The sequence below is a fragment of the Dromiciops gliroides genome, chromosome 3 (assembly GCF_019393635.1).
Source record: "Dromiciops gliroides isolate mDroGli1 chromosome 3, mDroGli1.pri, whole genome shotgun sequence".
In the NCBI taxonomy this organism is placed as follows: Eukaryota; Metazoa; Chordata; class Mammalia; order Microbiotheria; family Microbiotheriidae; genus Dromiciops; species Dromiciops gliroides.
The window spans coordinates 664,594,019-664,611,296 of NC_057863.1; the positions used below are offsets into that span (position 1 = coordinate 664,594,019).

The 17,278-nt window shown below is 42.9% G+C and overlaps 1 pseudogene; it reads right to left on the reverse strand.

Annotated features, from left to right (window-relative positions):
* Window positions 1-12,205: 12,205 nt before the first annotated feature.
* LOC122751871 lies at window positions 12,206-13,044 on the reverse strand (annotated as a pseudogene).
* Window positions 13,045-17,278: the final 4,234 nt, after the last annotated feature.

A 17,278-nucleotide genomic window follows, 5' to 3' on the forward strand; every position in this document is an offset into this window, starting at 1 on the left:
ATATTGGGGCAAGGAAGGAGATAGACAGCGTCCCTCAAAACAGAGCAGGATTTATTTAACAAGAACCAACTTAAAAAACACAAACAGGATCAGTAGGATCAAGGGAAAGGAAACAAAATGGGAAAGGGAAATTATACAACCTGAACAATACCATCACCCAGGAATCAGCTGAGAACATACAGCAGTGTCCTGTCACCTTCCAGCTTCAAGTGAGAATAGCGGAAAAAAATTCCTTCTTCCCAGCAGACCCCAGGCTGACCACACACAGCCCCAAGCCAATTGGCTAGCTGCTCTGACAGTCACATGACTGCCCTCACTAGGCTTCCAATCATTATAATTTTGCCAGGCCCTTGTAGGCGTCAGTGAGTGGTGATGACATGAGGTGCCAGCGCCATGGGGTTGGCTACAACCAGTGGGTGGAGCATCGTGTGGTTTGCAGAGTCCAGGCCAGTGAGTGCACTGAGGTTTTGTTTTTTTTAAATTCTAGCCAAAAGATGGAGTCATAAAAACCTCAAGTAACAATTAATTCTTTACATTCCCCCCCCTCTTTGTTTCCTTGATGGAACAATAAATAATAAACAATAAATTAAAAAATAACAGAATATCATAACCAATGCTGACAAACAATATACTAATAACAATATAGGAAAGGGAAAATACATATTACAGATGATGTATATAGTAACAGAAGGAAAAAAAAAACAAAAATGTCCGTTTAAAGTCCTTAAAATCTTGTCTTCAAAGGAGGGTTGAGATGTCATCTGGGGAACTGGACTCTGGTCTGGATTCTGGCTGTCTCTGGATTCTGGTTGTTTCTGGAACTGCTGGATTTTCATTAATCTTTAGCATAGCATTGTCCAAAAATGTTCAAATTAAATGATGAAAGTTCTTCAAAATATACTGGACAAATTTAAACTTGATATATGCAGCTTATTGGAGTCCCCCCTTTGGAGGATACTCATATCCATACACAATACAAAATTGAGACAGTGATGACATCACTAACAATTTTTACCACTATATGTCTGGATCAAGGCCAAATTTAATTATGTGTCCATGATGACACCTGAAAATGTTATGGAAAGGTTACCATACCACATCTCATGGTGCATATACATCTAATAATTGTGCTAGGCCTCAGGTGGATGGATTCTGACCATGCCACCAGATTGAGTGAAGAAGCCAAGTTAAGGTAAACCAGGTGCATGCATTAGGGCTAACATGACACCAGAACATTTTTGGAGTAATAGAGGAAGAAACTGGACTATGTCCAGCAATTGTGCTCTACATAGCCACTCTCATAAGCAAACCATGGACTTCCTGAATGTATTTGGCTGTTCTCTCAGCCTCCATCAGGGTATCTTACATGTACCTGTCTCTCTTCCGGTTGTACATATATTCTCTCCAGGGCCTGCATTGTGGAGTTGAACAATCTCCATCAATCTCATTGTAAGAGCAATTAGACTCTGAAATGGTAAGTTTCCATAAATCATAAATCTCGTATTAGTTTCACCAAAGACAATATGATGGTAAAAATGTGTGCTACACTGCATAACTTAGGATATACTTGGAATCTATATATAATCCCAAACCATAGCCAGAGTATACATAGTCACAATAACATACAAATGATAAATGAATGTAAATGACTGATATTATGAAACATTATCACGGAATCTTCATTAAGCAAGTAAACCACATCATCTTGTCCATGAATTTTCTATCTAGTACAATGACAGTAACAGATACTTGAAATGATAAACAATTTATCAAAAGGAAATAAAACATCAGCCAGACTCGATATGTTAATTGTCTTATAAATCAAGCAATAAAGTTCAATAATGCTTTCTAGAAGACAGAGCTATATGCTCTTGGTGGAGTTCTTCACCTGTAGGAGGAAAAGCTTGTTTAAGGTAAGAGCTTATAATGCTAGAATTTGGGGTACACCACATTTTTTAAACTGGTTCCCCAATTCTCTGCATGCCAAAGTGGCAGGGGTTTCCGATCATCACTGATTCTTCTAATGCTATCACAATGACCGTTACGGTAGAAAATATGGAGTTCTTTAGTGTCGGCTTTTTCTGTGCCACAAATTTGCCATAGAGGTTCATTCAACTGGTGAATGATTACATTCAGTTGGTTTTGTTTGGCAAAGGCTACAATGATGTCGTTCCCAGCACAAGTACCAGCTTTTTTCAAATCTTCAAAGGGAATATCTCTTTCTAGAAAAGACCCTAAGTCTTTGAACCCAGGTCCTCCTGACTCCAGGGCTGGTGCTCTGTCCACTTCGCCACCTAGCTGTCCCAACCCCATAACTTTTTTTTCTCCTTTGTTTCTTTTTTTTTTTCTCTAACCCTATAACTTTTTAATCACAACACTTATCCAGACCCAGGTCTGTCTCTGTTTACATAATCCTATGAGATAGTTTCTTTGACATCTAAGGTAACATTTTCTGGGGCTATTTCCCCCAAATTCTGTTTCTTTCCTACACATTAGCAACCTAGGTGAGTATCACAAATATTGGAGAGGATTGTTTTCCTTCCTTGTGTACATGTTTCAAGAGTTTTGTATTTTTTTCCTTTTTCTTGTCACAGAGGGGAGATCAATGAGGGAGAAAAAAATTGTAATTTTTTAAAAAAGAAGCTTAAACAAAAATGGTCCAAATCAGTAATTAATTAAGTGCAAATTAAATCAACTCCAACCCCATGTTAGTGACAAAGATGAAAAGAAAAGAAAAAAAAGAAGAGTTTGAAGGGTTCTAGGAAAACATCAAGTCACTGTTGCTGAAGTTGTGAAATTCACTCCAAATTATAAAAATCTTTGACTCAGTGATACCACTAGAGGGCATTGCCTTTCCAGAAAGGAAAGGGACCCAAGTGTACAAAAATAATGATAGCAGCTCCTTTTGTTGTGTCAAAGACCGGAAAGTCAGATGTGATGCCAAACAATAAGTTGGGAAACAACTGAATCAATTATTTATTTTTAAAAATTTTTTTAAAATTAATTTTTTTAGTGAGGCAATTGGTGTTAAGTGACTTGCCCAGGGTCACACAGCTAGTAAATGTTAAGTATCTGAGCCTGGATTTGAACTCAGGTACTTCTGACTCCAGGGCCGGTGCCCTATCCACTGTGCCACCTAGCTGCCCCCTGAATCAATTTTAGTATGTGAGTGTTATGGAATAATAACATGCCACAAAGCACAGGTAATTTCAATGAAACCAGGAGCAGTTGTAACGGACTACAAGGGGTCATTGATAACAATAACACCATTGTGAAGGCCAACAAGTTGGCAAGACATCCTCCCTCTTATTGTTGGTGGGTTGTTGTCCATTCTCGAAGAGGACCAAAGTGGCATCACTATGTTAGTGTCAACTTACAGTGTGTCCTGCCCCTGATCCTTCACAATCCAAAACAATAAGGAAGGAAATGAATGTGATAATAATGTAAAAATGTCAAAGAAGTAATGTATATGTAAAATGTAATGTCAATGTAAAAGAATGGAGGCCAGAAGGAAGGAGAACAGGTTTGAAAGTGTTATTTTGAACCCATTATTGCTCAAAGGAAGTCAAGCTATGCACATTTGTTTCATATATAATTCCCCTTTTCTGTTTGATGGGGTATAAAATGTTCATTTTATGAATTCACAAATTAAAAATCAAATTTTGATGGCTTCCTGTTTGTCATTTTCACCAATTTTGAAGGCATAACAAGAAATGGAAACATTATTTTCATATGATGTTCTCTTATTATCAGTGATGTGTAGCATCTTTTCATGTGTCCTTTATGGTTCTGAGGACATTGGAAAACTTCCTGTCCTTTCAGCACTCATCTATCTATTGGCATTGGTTCCTTGGGAGACATGGATGTCAGTTCTCTCCCCATCATGGATATAAATGAATTGGTGGGGGTGGTCATTTTTCATGTAACATTTGATATATTTTGCTTGCCACAATTTCTCTTCTTATTCTTCATTTATTTTATTAAAACATTTAAGTTTTGTGTAGTTACAATTTTCTAATTTTAAACCTATATCTTAGATCAAGAATTTCTCCGAGCCACAGTTTTGAAATTCCCTGAATATTTACTTCAATTTTTAAAAAATATTTCTAAACAGAAAATATTCCATGTACCTCTCCCATTCACCTTAAAGAGAAAGTAAAGAAAACAAAATCAGAGCCAGCCTTTCTCTAGCACCCAGGTGCCAGGTACTGCTGAGCACTTGGGAAATGGAATCCTCACAGCAGCCTTTGGGGTAGATGCCATTATTCTCCTTCTTTCATAATTGAGGAAAGTGAGACAAGCAGGTCAAGTGACTTGCCCAGAGTCACACAGAGAAAGTGTCTGAGGTCAGATTTGAACTTAGTTCTTCCTGCCTCCAGGCCCATCTAGCTGGAATCCCTGCCTGAAGGTAAAGTAGCATCAGCTCCCTGGCAGCTGCCCTGTGGGGAGCATCTCAAGGGAACAAGGGGAAGTAGAGGCATAAATAGGGTTTTACACAGCCTCGGTCCATCTGGGGAGGCTGGGCAGCCACTTTGCTCATTGGGCTGGTTGGGTATAGAGACAGAATGTCGGGTGATTTGGGGAGAATGTTAATCTTCCTCTCAGGAGTTGCAGAGGTTATTTCAATGGGGATGTTTTCTCATGCCCAGAATATCTGGTGGGGCCAGAGGAGGTGGGTCTCTGGTTAATTCCCTCAGAAGATCTTATTGGTGACTCCCCAGTTTTTGGAGGCTTCCCTGAGGTCTCTCTCTGTTCACATAATCCTGTAAGACAGTTCAGTTTCTTTGACCTCCAGGGTCATTCTATTGGGGGAGAAGCTGTTCCCCCCAAATTCTCATTGGCAACCTAGCCATTTCCTCCACATTAGCAACCTAGAAGCCATCCCTGAGTCTTCCCTCTGTCTTGGCCCCATCTCCCTGTAGCCAATTAGGGGCTAAATCTTCTTTCTTACTTATCCTTTTAATTTCTGTCCTAGTGGTCTCTTGTTATGTCTAAGTATTACAGTTTCACTGCTTCTTTTTGCCTTTCATTTTTTCTTTCAAGTGCTGAAAATAATGGGTTTTAGAACAGGCAGAGGCCCCCCTCTTGAGGGGATTATATTAAGAGTGATTGAATTGACTTTGCTGATTGACTCACTTGAAGTTGACTTGATTGAAACCACCTGAGAACCTGGCCCTCAGAGGGAGGGTTCTCTGACCTAGGCCTCATCTGCTCATGGACTGTCCTCAAGTCCAGTGAACCAATGGATTTGGGTGATGCTAGCCAATTAGCTTGGAGTGGTGTGTAGGGGCCCCCCCCTCTCACCTGGATCCAGAGGGAGCTTCAGTTCTCAGGGACACAGGAACTTCCTTTTTGGCCTGAGACTCTGAGGTGGTGAGAGCACTTTATTCTGACTCTTCTATCCTAGGTATGTAGGGCTTCCTGAACTTTCTGAGCTCCATGTGTTCTCTCTTTATTAATATTGAATATACTTTAATACATGCTTAATGCCCCCAAACTGGTGCTAAAGCTTCTAATTTATAAGTAACAAACACATATATTAGAAACCCCAGTTTAAGAGGGTGGCAAGTCCTCTTCTGTTCACACCAAGTTCAGGTCTGAGCCTGACCCTGACCCTCCCTGCTGTCCTCCTGTTCTGGTTAGAGTCTCTCCCCTGAGGGGAGGGCCTTTGTAAGTGCTCTGAGACTTCAAACTCTGTAATTCCAGGTAGGCCAGTGTCCACCCTAGGAAGAAGAGGTAAGGACAATGTCTCCCCAACTCTGAGACCCTTCTCCCTCCCCAGGCCAGTTTGCAGACAACCAAAGCTTATTCCAAGGAGAGAACCTGGAACCAGAGAGAATGGCCCCAGGGACCCAGACACCCTCATCCCAGGTGAGTGCAGCCCATCCCCAGACCTGACCAGCATCAGCAAAGGTGGGATCCAGCAGAGCCCAGGAAGCTTTATCCTGTTACATGTACATTGTCCTCTGCAGGGCTGTCAGCAGAGCAGACATTGTCCTCCTGGTTCTGCTCATTTCCTTCTGCCTCAGGCCACCCCAGTCTTCCCTGGTCTCTCAGAATCCCTCTCACTTGTCATTTCTTATGTCACATCAGTGAGTATTTAGACAGTGGCCCCTCTGTGCCGAGCACTGTGCCAACCTACTGGGGATGCAAAGGAAGGTTCAAACCATAACAGGTCCTGCCCTCAAGGGGCTCAGAATCTCCTTGGGTGATAACATGGCAGCAGCTGGGTCCACACAAGGTCTCTACAGTATGAATGGGAGGCCCCCTCAGAGGGAAGGCCCAAGCAGGGTCAGGGACCAGGAAAAGCTCATTTTCAGAAGGTGAGGATTTTGCTGAGAAGTGAAGGAAGCCAATGTGGGGCAGACTCGTGGCCTGGATCTGGGTCTAGCTCACCCAAAGGTTTGGAGGCAATAGAAAATCATTCATTTCTTTGTACCTAAGTCCATTTCTCCCCTCTAAAAATGTCGATCCTATCATTCCACTAACAATGGAAGAGCATCAAAAACCAAGTGCATTGGCCAAATTCAGGTTCTGCATGTAGCAGACTGGACAAATAGAGGAGCCTTCCCAAGTATCAAAGGACTTGCAGATGTAGCTGCTCTCTTGTTATTCATCAGTCTGCTTCTTAACTGTTTGTCTTGACTCTTGGTCCCAAATGTTCTAACGTTTTAGGGATAAGTTGAGAGAATTTCTTTTTCATAAAGAGTTAATATATGGGGGCAGCTAGGTGGTGCATGGGATAAAGCACCGGCCCTGGATTCAGGAGTACCTGAGTTCAAATCCGGGCTCAGACACTTGACACTTACTAGCTGTGTGACCCTGGACAAGTCACTTAATCCCCATTGCCCCGCAAATAAAAAATTAAAATTAAATTAAAATTTTTAAAAAGAGTTAATATATGTATTAGCTCAATCTCAAACCACAGTCAAGAAAAAAAATGTGTAAAAATGTATTCATTCCTCATCATAGGTACTCTTATTTCTATGTAACTAAATATTAACATGAATGAATATATTCATAAACTATTGAAAACAATCATAAAGCAAAGAAATAAGACTTATTTTGGTTATAACATATCATACTCCATGTTACCCCAATCCCTCAATATTACAGTATGTAACTTTTCTTCACTTTTCTGTAAACAGATTCTCATAACTCTCACTTCAGGGCACATTGTCAGCAATATTACTTAGAAATGCTCTTCTTGCTATTATCCAAGTACGACTTTATTTCAGCCTTTTAGGAAATTAACGAAGTGTTTTTTTTTTTTTTGCTCTTCTCATTGATGACTAATAATGTTATTCCCCCCAGAGTACAGAATATTGACCAACTTGTCACAAAATCTTTATAAATTTCTTTAATATCCCTGATGACGTGTAAAATATCCCTTCCAGTGAGGCTGGATTTCATATCACCTTGCTTTCTTCTCCACAGACTCTCATACCTCACTCTGAGAGCACATCCCTTCTCCCTGAGCCTATGGGGAGAAACATTTCACAATGAGACCTTATTCTTTTTATTGAACATTCAGTATTCCAACATGATTCTCAGTTCAGATATAGATGTTTTCTCCACATTCCATTGGGCTCTAATTAGACATGGTGTCAAGTGTTCTCTCTGACTCTCATCAAGATTAAAGGAACTTTGGGGCTCTCCCTTCTGTGCTTCAAATCCTTGAGGAAGAAAGGAGATGACCACAGAGGTTAGCAAAGAAGAGCCAGAAACAGGATCAGGTGAAAGATGTGGACTGAATGAAACTCCTAGTTGGAGAGGCTGCTGGTAAAGGTGGGAGAGGCAAAATCTGGAGGTGGGCATCAAGCTGGGGCTGGGGGGAATGTGTTGGCATTTCTTTTGTGCCCAAGATCTGAGCCAGTGACAAGATGGAGGTGATGGGCACCCCTAAGCCGCCTCCTGCCTATCCTCATGGTGGCTGCTTCTGTCATTGGTGAGCGCTGACCTGAACGTGCACTTGGGGAGGGGTCCAGACCAGCCATCCTCCATTCTCTGACTCCACTGTCCAGCCTCAGCTGCCTCCTGACTCCAGCCCTGCTGGCCCATTCTCTCATTCTGGGGAAGGGTCCAGTCTAGCCCTCCCTCACTCCCCAGACAGAGCCACCCAGCCCTTACAAGGGGAGTTGGACAAGGCTGCTCAGAACCAGGAGGAAGAGATGCCAGGGGAGTGACCAGCACCTGGGGTGAGGGGCAGGAGTGGAGGGTGTGGGTTGACCTCTGGCTCCCCTGCTGAAGGCTCTCAGCAGACACCCCTGTCTTTACTCTTCTCCTGTCACATCCCACTCCCCTGCAGCTGATCCCCAGGCCCCTCTGGGGGTCCCCTCCTCCACAGAACCTCCACAGAGTTTCTTATTAAAATGGAGTTAATTTTCATCTTGGTTACAAGAAAGTCATTCAGTGCCAACCATACTCAAATCAAACTATGTGTAGCTAATCCTTTTTATCAGTATGAATTTTCTGATGCTGAAAAACGTTTGTATTTTGTTCTAAAATATTCCCCTCCTCCACAGAACCTCTTCCCCCACTCCTTCTCCCAGGGAAATGAGGGGGTTGGATTACATTTGCAGTGAGCAATAACATTTATACAGCACCTGCTGTATGCATTACAACTATGATATAATTGGGCAGGAGACAGGCGCTGCTGTTATCAACATTTACAGAGGAGGAAACTGAGGCAATCAGGGGTGACATCACTGAGCCAGGGTCACACAGCTAGGAAATATTGGAGGCTAGATTTGATCTCAGGTCTTCCTGACTCCAGCAGGACTTCCGGGGTCCTGGGAAATTACATGATGACATCACCATGTCAGGCTCGGGGCTTCTCCCCTTCCCCCTCTAACAGTGAAGAAAGTTGGGGGGAGGGGCATCTTTCGGGGAACCCGTGGGGGAGGGCAAGGCCTCCTTAAGGAGCGGAGTCACCCCACGGAGCAGCCCTGACCCCTCCTCTGCCCCATCCGGGGGCCCCTCTCACAAGCGCAGGCGGAGCAACCTGGGGACCTGGGAGAAGCTCGCACCAAACGGGGTTCAGGAGGGGTGGCCCCAGAGGGCGGGAGCACGGGCCACGCCTGCACACTGACTCCCTCCAACCCTAGCTTCCTTGCCGCCAATCAACCAACCGGGTGCAGGAAGCAAGAGCTGGGGCGACAGCCTGGTCTCTGGGGAAGCTGCCCCTGCGCACCTGCAGACTCCCCCATACATGGGGCGCGTCGGGGGCCCAGGAAGAGGTGCCTGGATGGCCTGACGTCACAGCGCAGGCTTCATGAGGCAGGGGAGCTTCTTCCTCAGTGCTTTGTGCTTGTGGTTGGGGGCAGAGAAAGGGCTTGTGACATGATTCTCCCCCTGGCCGGAGAAGGGGGCGTGCTCCCCGCGCCCCTTCTGCTCCCTCCTTTGGAGGGTAAGCTCCTGGAGGGCGTGGCCTCCCCTCACACAGTAGGCGCCTAATAAGTGCTCATTCATCTAATGGTGACCATGTCACCCCCTTCTCCCAGACAGGGAAACTGAGGCAGAGGCTGACAGCCGACCTCTTAAACTCCTCTGAAAGTCCCATGGAAATTTGGGGAAATACTCCCACGAGTCTTCTTGGGGGGAGCAGGGGTGCTTCCCCCCAGTGATGTGGGATGGAATTTAGGGTCAAATTGCTCTTGAGTCCCAAAAGAAATACAAGACTCAGTGACTCAGTTTCCCAAGTTTTATTTCAGGATTATGGGTGACCACAGGGAGGGAATCATGGAGGTGTCTCTGGAAGAGGGAAAGACAAGACAGTTATATTAATAGTATGGATAAATTGATCATCAGTCTCATTATAATAATCTCCACTTTAGGGAGGTACAGGGGTGGGCTTCTCCTAATTGGGAGTTCCTGGGGGCTTGAACCAACCCCAGAGGTGGGTGCCTTTTTCTGTGGAGGTGTGTTTTGGGGGTGAATCTGGGGACAAATTTGATCTTTTCTGCACATGTCACCTTTTCATTCCCATGTCTACTTTTAATATCCTTTCATTTTTCAGTTTGAATTTCTATACCCTGTCTGTGTATCATTGTTATTGGTAAGGTCTCTATGACCTGCCTCTTTTTGTTCTTGTTGTGGGTGCTGATTCATGTGGGTAATGAGAACCTAGGCACAGACTTGTATTAATGAAGACTCAAGTCTGGAGTTACCCATGAAGGGGTCTGGATCCCTTTTAGAGCTCATACCTAAATTGGAACTTGGGTCTCAGGTTTTTCTGTTAATCCCTTGTTTGCCTGCCCTGGGGGAACCTGGAGACATAGGACAGAAGCCTGGGCCTGGACCAGGAAGAGCCAAGTTCAAGTCTGGCTTCAGACACCACTAGCTGGGTGACCCTGGACCAGTCACTTCCCCTGATTGCCCCAGTTTCCTCCACAGTAAAATAATAATAACAAGGAAGGAACAGATGGATAGGGAAGAGAACGTGGTGCACAGAGACAGCTATACTGTTGGATGAACAACTCTGGATGACTCAGCTATTCTCAACAAGACAAGGAGGCACCAAAATCCCAGGGGACTATGGAGGAAACTGGCTCTACCCCTCCAAAGAAAGAACTGCTATGGATGCAACGCACTGAAGCAGGCTCTTCTCACTTTCCTGCATTTTGCTCCTCTGAAAAATGATAAAGGTACTAATGTTTTCCATCATCACAGGTGTAGAACCTACATGTAAATGCTTGTGGACTCACGGATGGGGGAGCACAGGGTGGGAAAGGAGAGAAAACAGAACCCAACACTATCAATAAAAATGTTTATTACACCAAAGGTAAAATTCAAATTTAAAAATAGCTATCTAACGAAATTCAGAATCTTTTAGAGATCTGACAAGTAGACTTTATCCAGTTTTTACATATGAATCTCAGATACAGTCAAAACAGAAAAGTAGAAGCTCTTCTTCTACTTTCTTCTTTCTTCTTCTTCTTCTTTTCTCCTTATGATGATTATTATTTTTCTTGACATTATTCCATTCCCTCTCTTCTCAGGGGAGATTCCACTTCAGAATTTCAGAGTCCTAGTTATGGGTTGAACGGCAACACAAACACAAACTCAAAACAAAGCTGCCTGATTGACCTCTGTTGTCATAACTGCTAAGAAAAGTGGATGTCTCTTTAAGGCATCGGTAAAGGAGTGAAGAGGTTGTGCCCATATGGCCTTCTTTAAGACAGGACTGAGACCATTGTGATATTGTCTAAGAAAACGATTCCTAACGTAGTTTCATCATTCTTTGTATCATTTGCCTCATTGTCCACCCCCATGCCATTAGGAGAAATGGAAGCATCTGCCTCAGCTAGCTGCTAAGAGATATCGAGGCCAAATCCCATACTCTGTTCATCCTATGGCATCTGAGATGATTACAGGAAGCTGCCACCAAAGAAGAGGGAAGAAACTCTCTACATTGTAAGGGAGGATAAGTCATAGCCAAACTTCATGACAGTTGCAGGCAACGGTGGTGCAGACCGGCAGCTGTGCCGGGTTAGGCTCAAAGTCAGCTAGGTGGGGTGTGTCCACTCCACGTGTCCTCCTGGGGAAGTTAAATCAGCACAATAGTACCTGGGCCCTTGCCAAAGTCCTTCTCCCAGACTTTCCCAGGACACTCTACCACGTGCTCATGGTCAGACTCAGGAAGATATCGATTCCTGGTCCCACAAGGACTGAAAGAGTATGTTCCAATAATCAAAGCCTCACATGGATTTCATGGTCGAAGATAATGATGATGACCAAAATGGTGAATTGGTTTCTTGACTCCGGATACAGCAACAACATATAATCCCCAAGAATACCACAGCTATGTCATTATTATCACAGAAAAATAAAGGACAAATGGGAATTTTTTGTTTGTTTGCTTGGAGGGGAGAGGTGAGGTAGAAGAGGGCATGAGTAAAGGGTTATGGGGTGTGGGATACAGAAGGTATCTGTAGGTCTTGTCCACTTAGGTTTTATACTGAAAGGATTGTTCTCCTGTCTCATTGAGGAGACAGGTATGGATTAGGGCCTCTGTCACTGAGTAAGGGTCACAGTTGGCAGAGGGGCAGGAATCTTCAAAGTAGCCCTTCTTGTCCTGCCCAACCATAGTGGTCATTCAGGTGCTGGTGCCATGGTTGGCTACTCTAGCAGAGAATTCGTTGATGTTGGATGTCTCAAGGAAACCTGTCAGGCGATGGGCATCATCCCGACCCCCTTTGGGGTCTTAGGCTCTGATGTGATACTTGTGTTGCTTACTTAGTCTCTCGATGGCTTCTTCAACAATCTTTAGACCATCCTCTTCTGGCCTGGCCTTGCTGCTGAAGTCAGGAGGGCAGCCAGTTCCATTCGAGTTTCCAGGGATTGGCTTGGGATCGAACGTCCCACTCATTCCAGAACCTTCACACACTTGGTGGAGGATGAAGCGACAATCCAGAGGTGATCCCCCATTTCTATCCCTTCACACGGTCCTATCTGGAACTCCCACTGAGCGGGCGTTAAGTCAGCATCTGTCCCCCCACTTTTGACTCCAGCCTATAGGCAAGTACTGTAAGGAGCTTCTGCTCTATCTCTTCCATAGGCGTGACCAGCTCCCACGCCACAGTAAGAGGGACCCTGGGGCCCAGGAAACCACTGGAAGGACAACCAAAAGGGTGTCCATCTGTTCCCAGGAGAGTATACTCTTGCTCCATTCCAAACCAGTGTTTCTGGTTGGTCACCATATCCGTTATCCTCTTAAAGGTATGCCTCAAAGTGGTCGTCTCTGCTGGATTGCAGTTATACATGAAAACTTCACAAAGAAGCAGTCTGTTGGGGTCCCCTCTGAAGGGGTCTCAGAACAGAGCAGCAGGAATAAGGTCCATATCACTGTTAGAGCCTTCAGACTGAAAAGTGCTGGAGCCATCAAAATCCCATTCAGGTAGTTCATCAATGCTCTTTGGTTCACTGTCTAGGGTGAGAGTTCTACAGTGCACTCCCTCACCAGTACAATCAATCCAAATGTACATGGTTCAGGTACATCGGCTTGATATTTTGGTTCAAGAGAGAGCTGGCTGAGGTGGCCATGTAGGAAGCTGTCCTGTGCCTTGAAGGGTGCAGAAACAAACTGTCAATGTCGAAGGTGTGGGACGATCTTTCTGCAGGCTGGCAGGCTGGTGATCAGGTTGGCAGCTCTAGCTGTGGTTGGTGGAGATGGCTGTGGCTATAGCCAGGACAGCAACTTCTATTCTCAGTGACTTCCAGATCTCATTAGAAAGAAAATGGAAAGAGTTATTTTCAACTTGATGATTCAGCTATAGTCTCTAATCTTTCAAATATTGAATATACAAATGAAACTTATTTAGCATTTTCTGGGGATGAAAACCCAATTTTCATCAGGATAAATGTTCTAGAGAGGAGCCTATCCTGGAAATGTCACTGAGAAAGATAATGTGCAAACAGCAAAGATTAATTATCTCCAGAACGGATTATATATATATATATATATATATATATATATATATATATATATACACACATATATATATACATATATATATATACATGTAGACAGACTTCACCATTTATACTATCTATAAGGCAGGGGAAGAATTACGTATTTTGAGCAATATGAATAAGATGATGAAATTACTTCTGTTCTAATGAAATCATTTCTACAATAGACCATTAGCAAAAAGCAAGTCAGCATTTCAAAAAGAACTAATTGACTTCAATGTTAATTGCCATTAAAATGGGAGATGGAGGGAAAAGAAAAAGGATGAACCTGACTTGACTGTGTATTAAGTAATAATAGGTTGAAAGAGTCCATTCTAGGGGGCACCTAGGTGGCTCAGTGGATAAAGCACAGGCCCTGGGTTCAGGAGGACTTGAGTTCGAATCTGGCCTCAGACACTTGACACTTACTAAATGTGTGACCCTGCTCAAGTTACTTAACCCCCTCTGGCAAACAAATAAATAAATAAATAATAAAAAAAATAAAAAGAGTTCATCTGCCTAAACAAAAGGGAGCAAAATCATCAGGCTTAGTCATGAAACCTCATATGGCAAGCAACTTGCTTCCTTTCTGTAAAACTGGGCATAGAGTAAAAGACAGGGCCCTAAACAACATTTCCCTGATAAGCAATTCCCTCCTGAGGGGCAGTTTCAGGAGCAAGGAGGAGTCATATCTTTTCTGGGCCTCTAAACTCTGAGAAAAACCCAAGTTGTGAATTAAAATGTGGGCAGCTTTGGAAATGACAGGAGGAGGACGCAGGGCCACTTTGTCCTTCTAGCCAGGACTGTCAGTTTTGTAGACACCCACTCCAGAAGGCACTGATTTTACAGAAAGATCAGGGAATATTCAGAGTGGCTGCCCAGCTGGACTTTACAGGGATAAAACCTCCTCTCTTGATCACTTCCCACCCACCCATTGCACCACCCTCCATTTTGTCAGTAGCCAGGGAAGATAGAGGACTAATAATTTCTACATCTCCAAACTGAAAATATATTAAGTTTTTTTACTTCTGCAATTCTGAAAAGAACCAAAGCAAGAGGTCTCAACATTCCAGAATGAGGGTGAGGGATCTTTATGTAAAACATTTAAGACTGGAAATAAAATTTCTCTTTCATGAACTTTGTTTTCTAATCGAGAGAACCCAGTGGTAATTGCTGTTGAAAAAATCTAAAGCATTAACATTCTTTAATTTGAAATGGTACCATCTGGCTTCAATTGTTCTGATCAATGTATGTCTGAGTGTGCATTGCTCGGGACTCTAAAGGTTAACTAGTCTAAGAAAGGAAAGCTCAGGAAGGATTCAGCCAGAATATTTATATTCATGCTCTGAAAATTACTGATTTATGTCAACAGTAATCCTGAGTTGCTTTTTTCTTCTGATTCTTCATGATGAAGTAAAAGAAAAAGATAGCATTATGAAAAAAAAAACACTTTCCATCAGGGAGGTAAAAAAATTGATTAAACCTTGATATCCCACTTTAAAGATCACAAGAAAAAAACCCCACACACATTTTGATTACTTCAGAATGAATGGAATTTTGAGATTATCCCATGATTAACCTGTTGGCAAAGTCCTATTGATTTTGGAGGGGGGACGTTGGGGGTCTAGGAGAATGAATCATATATTGTTATAGTGTGGTTATATCTTTTTATTTTCCATTCACCACTTTTTATAACATAAGTTCTTGGAAGCCCTTGCAGTTTGGTTGTATGAACTAGAAAGCCCCTATGGAGGGTGACCATCAGTGAACTTTTGGTCTACTTAAGCAGCCACTGGCCATGGAGACGCATATGTTTGGAATAAAACTCCATGCCCATCTCAGAGAACAAAATACGCATATTCTCCAGTGCCCCATTCTGAGACAGTCAAATGTCTATAGCTTGAAGTTTCTGGAAACTGCAAAGTCAAGAAAGGGAGACTGTGCTTAGTTGTTCACAGGTTATAAAATGTTAGAAGCTCATAATGTTAGAGGTGGATTGACACGTGGCCCTTACAAGAACAACTTAAGCACATCAAATGGTTCTAATTAATTCGTTCATATTTATTCATTGGTTCATTTGTCAATTCTGCACCTTCTATGGATTCAATTCTGTTTTACCGTTTCATTTGTGAAGCTTACATTTGAAAAGGTGTATTCTGGTACTTTGGACTCGACAAGGAAATAAAATTTTATCCTCCCAATAAAGGAAGGGAAGAATAGACTTAAAATGCTGGAATGACATACAATCAGGAGATTCTAGAATACCAGAGGTCAAAGAAACCTTAAAGATCTTTTGGCTCAAGCTTCCCATTTCAATACCCTTTCATTCAGTCTTTTTACCTCCCTTTTCCTTTTCCTGACTTCATGCTAAGGTGTCAGGATAAGAAAGGGAGATGCTACTGAAAAGAATCGAATATCATACAATCTACAAACCATAGAATGTCAGACATGGAAAGGCTCTTAGAAATCATTTGCTCTAAGGCCTGCATTGAACAGTCAGCTTTTGTAAGACTGCTTATCAACCTCACATCTCACAATCACTCCATGGTAATTATGACACATAAACCAACCCACCACCACAGAAGCTTGCCTGTCTATTTTTCTAGCCCACAACCCAGCTTACAAAGAGACTGACCATAGAGGGGATAGGATGGGAAAACGGCCCTATTGAAATCGACAGCAAAAGTTCATTAGGATGAAAGTTTACCTCAGGCTAGCCTTGTGTCCCTATCGGAGACACACGCGATCTCTTCATGAGGCTTCTGAAATCCAAAGGGAACAAAAGAGGACCCATTTTAATAAACAGTTAAGGCTGCATGGTAGAACCTGAGTCGAATTTATAATGTCATTGAACCAAGGATCTTTATCTGCTGTAAGTCCTCTATTTTTAGCAAGAAAGGGAAACATGTACATTAAAAATGTGTGTTCCTTTGTGTTCATGCATGTGGGCAAATGACTAAGGAATTCTTTTATGTTTGGGCACATTCACCAATGATTTCTTTCTCCCCCTTCATAAATTCTTTGATAATCACGCCAGAGTTGGAGGCACTTGATACTGTCCCAATCACTTTCTGATGTTTTATTCCTGCCCACAGTCACAGGAGCCTGTCTGCTGGCCCAGTCACACTATGGCTTGGCAGAAGAGAGTAATGCCACACTTTGAGATGTTGGGTGTTATTCTAGTCCTACTTCCTGATATTTAAGATGAGGAAATTAAGTCTGTAGAATTTGAAATCCTCTTGCCAATGGGAAAACAGCTAAATTGGAAGAGCTATGTCTGAATCCAGCCCCTCTGCCTGCCCACACTCAGAACTCTAGTTGAAAATCTGTGGACAGGACTCCAAGAAAGAGAGTAAAAAAAAGATGGTGGCTATACAATGAAAACCCATCTACAAGACAGGTCTTACCGTAAAGAAGGAAATCCCCAGCATCTGCAAGTGGCCTCTTCAATCGATGATTCTGAAGGTCCGGTTTTTTCCTCATCATTATCTAAAAATAAGAAGAATTCAGGGAGGAAAACACTGAAAAGTACTGCAATGATTAGCAAAGGTTAACAAAATAACTCATACTTCAGTTATATAAACACAAGTGTAGCACACGTGGTGTAGTATCATGAGCTCTGTATTAAAGGTCAAGAATATCAAGGGAATTAATGAAAAAAATGGAAAGGATACAGCAGCAATCATCTAAACTACTTGGTACTGGCTAAGAAGTAGTGAGGGGGATCAGGGGAATGGGTTAGGCACTCAAAACAGTAAATGAATATAGCACTCTCCTGTTGGATAAACCCAAAGACTAGCATCCAGGATAAAAACTCACTATCTGA